The sequence below is a fragment of the Colobus angolensis genome, unplaced genomic scaffold (genome assembly GCF_000951035.1).
Source record: "Colobus angolensis palliatus isolate OR3802 unplaced genomic scaffold, Cang.pa_1.0 Scaffold137, whole genome shotgun sequence".
Lineage (NCBI taxonomy): Eukaryota > Metazoa > Chordata > Mammalia > Primates > Cercopithecidae > Colobus > Colobus angolensis.
This window is the reverse complement of record NW_012114455.1, coordinates 3,408,944-3,418,020: the sequence shown is the minus strand read 5'-3', so window position 1 is coordinate 3,418,020 and position 9,077 is coordinate 3,408,944.

The window sequence follows — 9,077 nt, the reverse complement described above, 5'->3', positions numbered from 1 at the left end:
ATAAAAAAGTAAAAAAAAAATAAAGGCTAAACATTTCCCAAATTTGGTGAAAGATACAAATTCATGAATTCAAGAAGCTATGCCAAACCCTAAATATGATACACAAAGAACAAGAAAAAGAAAGGAAATAAACAACAACAACAAAAAACAGACACATTATAATCACATTGCTAGAAATCAAAGATTAACAAAAATTCATAAAAACCCAGAGGTAAATAACAAATAGCAGATAAAGGAGCAAATTGCTGCAGATCTCTCTCACTAGAAGTCCTGAAGGCCAGAGGCAGTTCTGAAGGAAAAAAACTGTCAGGTTCAAATACTAGATCCAGTAAAGAAACTCTTCATGAATGAAGGTAACATAATGGCATTTTCAGATAAAATACAAATTAGAATAATATATTGTCAGCAAACTTCTTTAAAAAAAAATGCAAAAAGAAGTTCTTAATGCAAAAGGAAAATGATAGGAAAAAAACCTAAGGCTTCAGGAATAATGAAAGGCATCAAAAACAATAAATATCTGGCAAATTTAATAAATTATTTCTTTCCTCTTAAGTTCTTTAAAATACATAATACTGCTAAAATTAAAAATTATAGTGTCTGATAGTTCAATGTACACAAATGTAATAATATGACAACTACACAAAAGGAGAAGGGCAGGAGGGCCTTCATTTTAACATTTCTATGCTTTATTTGAAGGATAAAACATTATGAATAAATTGTGAAGATTTGAGTGTCTGTAGTGCAAACACAGATAGATAGAAGATGGATAAATGGATAGATAAGTAGGTAGGTAGAGATCGAAAGATAGATAAGATAGATAGATAGATAGATAGATAGATAGATAGATAGATAGATAGATGATAGATAGATGACAGAGTTCATAACACAAAAGATGAATTAAAATGTAATACAAAAAATGTTCAAACAAAAAAGGTAAGAAAGAGAAACAGAAGTAAAACAGAAAAAGAAAACTGAAAAAGTAGAGAGAAAATTCATAACTAAACAGTAGAACCAAATCCAACCATTGTCAATAATTACGTTAAATGCAAGTATACACCAATGAAAATATATAGATTTTCAGATTTCATTAGTAAAACACAGACCCAACTATATAATGTCTACAAAAATCTTACGTTAAATGTAATGATAGATAGAGACAGGTGCTTAGTCCATTCAGGCTGCTATCACAAAGCACCTTAGACTGGGTGAATTATGAACAATAGAAATGTGTCTCTCACAATTCTGAAGATGGGTAAATCCAAGAAAAGGCACCTGTAGATTTGGTATCTGCTGAGGGCATACTTTCTGCTTCCTGATAATGTCTTGTTGCTGTGTCCTCACAGGGTGGAAGCTGTAAGTGTGCTCCCTTGGGCCTATTTTTAAGGGCACTATTCACATTCAGGAAGGCTTCACCATTGTGACCTAATCCCCTCCCAAAGGGCTCACCTCTTAATAGCATCACATTAGTGATTAGCTTTTAACATATGAATTTGGGCAGGGGTTGGGGAGGGCACAAACATTCAGATCATAGCAGCAGGTTAAACAACTTTTAAATGTCCAATGTGTTAAAGAATTCGTCTCAAGAGAAATGAGAATATATTTTGAATTGACTGAAAATAAAAAATTCAACACAAAAAATTTTTGGAATGCTGCTAAAGCAATACTCAGAGGTAAATTTATAGCATTAGATGCTTAGTTTAGAAATGAAGAAAGGTCACAAATAATCTAAGCTTCCATTTTACAAACCTAGAATAAGATCCAGATCAAGCTGGAATATCAGGTTGATGCAAAAGTAATTGCAGTTTTGCACCAACCTAAAAGGAAAACAGAAAAGAAATCAATAAAATTAAAAACAAAAACAATAAAAGAATATCAGTGAAACTAAAAGTTGTATTTTGGGAAGATAAATAAAATTACTAAACTTCTAGACAGGCCAAAACAGAAAGGAAATGGCACATATTACCCACATTACCTCATTGGAACAAAAGAGACGATATCATTCATACAGTAATATGATTATGATAGGATACTATAAATAAAATCATACCCCAAAATTAGACAATGGAGATAAAATGTAGTAGTTCCTTAAAATTTACAGGCTATTGTTGTGGCTTTCCTACTTTCACTGGAGCAGGAGGGGGTAATACCCAGTGGCTTCTTCACTCCCGTAATTGGGCTAGAGGGAGAGAGTGTTACAGCTCTGTACCTGCCACCCACATTTGGCAAGCTGGAGAGCCACAGTTCCTGTGCTCCCACAGAACAGCAAGTTCCAGGTTCTTATTCCATGACCAAGAAGAATAAGGCACTTGGACACCAGAGAGTGAGCAAGGCAGAGTATCTATTAAAACAACAGAAAAGGCTCTCAGCAGAGAGAGGGCCCGAAAGAGGGGTGCTGGCTGCAGGGCTAAGTTCAGGGTTTTGGTGGATTGGGAAGGAGGAGAAGTGTGTTGACTGGTCTGCGGGCCGTTTTGGAAAGAGCACCATTCAGAAAGAGACACCATAGTGGAAAGAACCAATTCAAGGCAGAAGTGAAGGCTTGACCCACAACCAGTTGGGGGCTGGAGTGATGTTTGACTCTATGTAAATGAAGAGTCAGCCAGTGACCAATCACACAAAGATAGGTATATGTAAAATAGGTGAAAGATAAGGACCAACAGGGAGGAAGAACACCAAATGAGAGTGGGAGTCCTCACTCTGGTCTGTGGATTGTACCCAGAACCGGCAGCTCAATTTTCAGGCCTGAGACAGTCCTTGGCTTGAAGGTCAAGTTTCACCAGGGACCATCCCTAGCTGCCCAGGAATTTGCCTGCCTCCTACCGCTATCAATATTGAGATTCAGAAGAACAAGAGATATATTAAACAAATTAAATGTGTTAAATAAATTGAAGTTGTACTTAACGATCTTACTTAAAGAGAATATTATAGACCCATATGGTTTCAGGGTCAAATTTTATTAAGGAAGAAATAATATCAATATATACAATATCTAGAAAGTAGAAGAGGAGAAAACACTCTCCCACTCATCTTTAGAAGTCAGGACACCCCTAATAAGAAAATCTAACAAAAACAGCATGAGAAAAAAAGAGCTACAGATCACTCTGTCCCTCATGTACTTGGATTTAAATTTCTCAACAAAATATTAGCAAGTTACAGTAATTAAGATAGTGCAATATTGACAGAGACCATTCCTATAGCACAACTGAACAGTCAGTGCAGAAATAGACTCACACAAATATTATCAAATGATTTTTGGCAAAGGTACAAAACCAATTCAGTGGAGAAAATAGTCTGGTTAATAAATGGTGTCAGAACAGTTGGACTCCTCAGGTCAAAACAGAGACCAACCAAATAAAATCTTCAAGCTAAACTTTATGTATTATACATGAAATAACTCAAAAGGAATCATAGATCTGAATTTATTTAAAACTATCAAACTTTAAAAGAAAACATGGGAAAATAGTTGTGTGATCTAGGGTTAGGCAAAAAGTTCTTAGACCTGATACTTAAATATATTTTGCTTGATAGTAGAACGGTTACCCCAGCTCTCTTTTACTTATTATTTGCATGGAATATCTTCTTTTCATCCATTTGCTTTCAACTATTTGTGTCTTTGGAGGTAAAAAACATCTATCTCCATCTGCATAATGAGATTATAAAAGATACCTTAAATCTTCCTACTCTTTTTCCATCTTTCAAATGTTCTCTGATAAACCTATACTACTTTTATGATCATAGACTATTAGCACAAATTCAAACAAGAAAACTACTGTAAGAGTATACAGGAGGGGCCAGGCGCGGTGGCTCAAGCCTGTAATCCCAGCACTTTGGGAGGCCGAGACGGGTGGATCACGAGGTCAGGAGATCGAGACCATCCTGGTCTACACGGTGAAACCCCGTCTCTACTAAAAAATAAAAAAAAACTAGCCGGGCGAGATGGCGGGCGCCTGTAGTCCCAGCTACTCGGGAGGCTGAGGCAGGAGAATTGGCGTAAACCCGGGAGGCGGAGCTTGCAGTGAGCTGAGATCCGGCCACTGCACTCCAGCCTGGGCGACAGAGCGAGACTCCGTCTCCAAAAAAAAAAAGTATACAGGAGGAAATGTTAATTCAAACAAATAAAAAAGCAAGTGAGAAATGAAAATAATTTCTTAAAGGCTGGTGGGGCTTTTTACAATTTGTGTGAGGATAGCCAAGTAAATTCTAGAAATTTGAAAGATTAGAGTATAATATTAGACTGCTAAAAACAAATTATTCGTGGAGAAGTTTAAATATCATCTGAGACTCATCATTTAAAAAATCGAAGAAATTCCAAGTATAGGAAAATACAGGAGCAAATATACAGAGTTTGAAAATTCAAAGGTACATTTGGAAGATGTGCCAACTTATGTGGTTTGTTTGTAAGATTATATTATTTTTTAGTTTCTTTAAAATATCTCTTTCCTTAGATGTATAAGTGCAGTGGGATGATGTCTCTGGAGTAGTCTCCACTAACTCCCTCAATCACCGACTCCTTTACTATTTTATAATAGGTAGCTCAGAGAGCTATTGCCCTTTCATAACAGATTTCTCTTTCCGTTTACTTTAGGCTTCATACAAAATTAAAATATGCATCCACTGGCTGGGGATATGTAGTTAATATATAGTTAGTTATCTTCAGAAGGCCATGCCTGCCTGACATACTCGATGCTGGAGAAGGATCAGGGTCAGGGACAGTTTGAGTAGCATGCACTAAGCTGAATTCCTCTTTCTTATCCTCTCAGCAGTTTTATTTGCAGCTATGAACCCTAGAAGGCACATCTGAGTACTGAAGGAAAGTCACAGCTGATGCTGGTACCTTCAGAGGTCCTTACACTGGGGAGATGCAGCTTCAGTCAAACTGCATAATATTTAGCTAAATACATTTTTCTCCTCTATCATTATTTATTTTCTCCATTCCTAACACTTGTGCCTGTAGTTAATTTTGCATACATTCCTGCACCATGTGACATTTTCCTCTTCCCATCTATCTGGCATGTGCGTTTTTCCTCAGGGAACAGCATCCTTCTTTAACCAATGTATTAACATAAAACTCTAATAAGATAATGCATTTTTATCCTGGCCTTTGATTTTCATCATTGGCCAGACTGCTTAGAGGCATGAAAGAAATCCAGAGGTGGATTACTCTTAGGAAAGCCCCAGGAGATCCAGATTAATTCCAAAGTGATCTTTTTTTTTCCCCTTCAATTCTACCTCACTGTTTCTCAGCAGTAGTCCTGAGCCTTCACATTGTCTCGTTGTCTTCTCATTTGCCTCCGTGTAATGATAGCCATATAACTGTTAAGTCAGAATGACATCAAAACACTGCTTTTTCTGTCCCTGGAGAAGGCCTAACACTGGAGGTGACATTTGATATGGGACTTGAAAGGCTAGTAAAAATGCTGAGAACTATATATGATTGAGCGCTTACTATATGCCAGAAACGGAATGAGCTCATTTAACCTTCACTGCAACTAGCAAGTTATAATTGTGCCCCCATTCATAGATGAGGAACTGAAGCCCAGGGAAGTGAAGTAAATTCCTGTGGTTATTCAGCTAGGAAGTAATCAAGCTGGGCTTCACATTCAACCAGCCAGGTTTCAGAATTTAAATTCTAAACATAGAAATAAAAAGATGAAGGGAACATTAGACATGCCAAAAAATATATATAGAATGCAAAGATACCAGCTTATAACGTCTTTGTATTGAGCAAAAGTGAGGATTTCAGTGCCACTCAAATGTAAGTTATGTTGAGAGAGAAACTAGAAGTGAGATAAAGAGTTTTGAGGATAATAACTGGGAGAACAATGAGGATGTGGAAATAGGCAGATAGCGTTAACCTCTGAAAGTTATAATATGAAATAAATATGTAATGGATTACAGCCAAGATGCAAATTCCATTTAAATAGACTGGCACTTTCCAAGATTAAGACTTTGACTATGACCTAATTAAATATATTAACTTACTTTTTTTAAAAGTTAATCCAAAATTTTTTTTCAGCAATAGAATCACACAGAGAAATGAATCAAAGCCAACAGCTGCATTCTGCATGCACCGCATTCTAGTGAGCAGGATGTGTTTTGCTCCAAAACATTCATCAGGACATCAGAAGATGATGAGACTGTTGGTAGTATCATCAAACTAAGAAATTCAGTGGATTGCATTTTTCAGAGTAAATCCTTTTTTTCGCATGAAATTTTATGTATAAATTCAGTATACAATACAGAAGAAAAGACTGTTTAGATAAGGAAGACTTGGAAGACCTAGATTCCAGGGAACTCAGTTTTCCTTCATATCTATAGTAATAATACAATTAATATTTGAACAAGCTACATCTCGCTGTGGCAGTTCTTCATCAAGGAACCTTCTGATTATTAATTTTCTTCTCAAATAGATTTCATTACAGGAAGGCAATGACCTGATCAGAAAACAGGTTCTGTTCTTGGTGCCAGGGATGCATCTATGCAAAAACAGCTCATCTAATAGATGTATTTCTCATGTAAATGAATATACTGGAATTCCCATTTGTTCATTGTCCCTTTTGAGTTGACTTGTCTCAGTCATAACTGCACTTCTAATCCTTAAAAACATGACCCTCTTCTAGGTCACTCTGCACCAGCTCCTCGGTATCTTCTTTAAAACAACGCTTTATGTGCTGTGCTAAGAAGTTTAAATTTAATCTGATGGCAGTGGAGAGCCAACAGTTATTTTTTTAAGTAAGGGATTTGCATATGTCTGTTTTAGTAAATATTTAGAACTGTCAAGTATGGGTAGGACGAGGTTGGGGAACGTTTCATTTTCTTTTCATCCCACCTAATTTCACGTGACTAATCACTAGATAGTAATCTTTATGGTAACTCGGTACCCACACAGCTCCAAAGGCTGAGGATAGAGTAATGAACAAAAGAGACAAGGTGCTTATCCTCCTGGTCCTTACATTCTAGAGTGAGAGACAGACAATGTAAAACAAATAAACAAAAAATCAAACTATCATACAGAGCATAGGTCAGCCACCTGCCACAAATCTGGCCTGTTACTTGCTTTGGGAAATACAATTCTATTGGAGGAGAGCACATCCATTTGTTTAAATATTTTCTATAGCTGTATTCATGCTGCAATGGCAGAGCTGAATTGTTTTAAGAGAGCCTGTATGGTCTGCAAGCCTCAAATGTTTACTATTTGGTCCTTTTCTGAGAAAGTTTGCTGACCACTGGTGAATAGTATTTCAGTTTATAGCAAATACAATAGAGTAAAATAAAGCAGTGAAAGGAAATAGTGTGGGGATGCTACTATAGTATTATATAATATAATAACTATAAGTAATAAATATAATCTAAATGAATAACTGGAGTGTTCGGAGACAGCCTTACTGAAAAGGTGTTAACTGAGCAAATACCACTTATCTTCCAAATCAATCCAGTTGACATATTTTATGGTTAATCTCTCTGTGGATAATCTCTTCATGCAATGATAAATTGTCTGTATTAGTGCCTTTTTATTTTGCATTTGTACAGTTGCAGTAACACTGTGGCTTAGCTGTTCAATATCCATCTCTCTCCCTAGTGACCCATTCCACACCATTCATCCAGATGAACCTTTTTGAATTATTTCACTCCCTGCCCAAAAAGCTTCTGCAACTTTCCATTAACTATAGGGTGACCATCAAACTCCTTAGTCAGGATTCAACATCATTCTAGATCTTTTTCCTGGTAACATTTTCAGGATTATTTATCTTTCTATCCACTAAACCACAGTCAAACTGTAGTCTTCATGGTCTCTCTGCTATTTTTTGAAGGTTTTCAGGTTGACTTTGATGTCTGGAATGCCCTTTCTTCCCATCCCTGCAGGACACGATGAGAAGTATCCCACTGAGCAGAGGGCTGAAGGAGAGGAGCAAGGCATGTAGACACCTGGGCAAGGAAGAGTTCAGGCAAAAACCCAACGGCAGGAGTGTGATTGGTGTCTTTGAGCAGCGGGCTGGAGTGTCCTAGTGAAGGGAGATGAGAGGGCAAGGTGAGAAGTAAGGGAGGAGGCAGGGAAAAAATGGTGGGAGTATAGACTTTGACTCAGTGAGAAGGGAGCCAAGGAAGGTGTTGAGGGGCTTCAAATGACTGAGATGTGATCAGAATTCCATTTCAGCTTGCTGCAACAGAATGTAAAGGACAGGCACAAAAGGGGACAGTCAAGAGAATGTTAGAATAATGCAGGCGAATGCTGTTAGCATCGTAGGCCCAGGTGGTAACTGTCATAGAAAAGTTGTTGGATCAGTCTGGATAGCTTTGAAAGTAGAGCCTACAGGAGTCTTTGGTGTGTGGATGTAGTTCACATAAAAAGAGTGGAATTAAGTAGCAGCCCAAAGTTTTGGCCCAAGCAAGCAGAACCATAGAGGGGACATTCACTGAAGGGAGAGATAGTGAAGGAGGAAAGGGAGAGATTATTTTGGAGGGCAAAGTTGGGGGTGGGGAGCACATCAGAAATTTGGTTTCAGACACACCAAGTTAGAAGTGCTGTTTGTATCTTTAAGGAAAAATATTTGAGTTGAAATTTGGATATATGAATGCTGAGAGCCCAAGAAGAGGTACAGATCAGAAAAATAAATATGTTCATGCCTACATATTCATGTTTCCATCATGGAGATGCACAATTATAGTGTGTATAGTGTGTAGGAACAAACTACTTATAATTATCTGTGATTAGACTGTAGTTCAGTTTTACATAAAAACAAAAAAGTACTCTGTGCACAGTTTTAATATCTATTGTATTTCCCTGGAAAGCAACTATTATGTAAATCAAGAAAATATCACCCTTAAGTTTGGTTCAGAAGTTTCAAAAAAAAGTACTATTCACTATTTTGGAAAGCTATATTGCAGACAGCAGTGTTTCCTGTAGTAATTGAATCACCTACGGCATATCTGAATTCTTTTGTTTTGGGGGCTATTGCTTTTAGACTGCTTCAATATGTAGAAGAAAGTGTCTCATTTTAAGCCACCCATGCCATATATCTGAGCATTTACATATTGTAATACTTATTGTTTTAGTATAAAAAATGTTTACTTTTTAACTT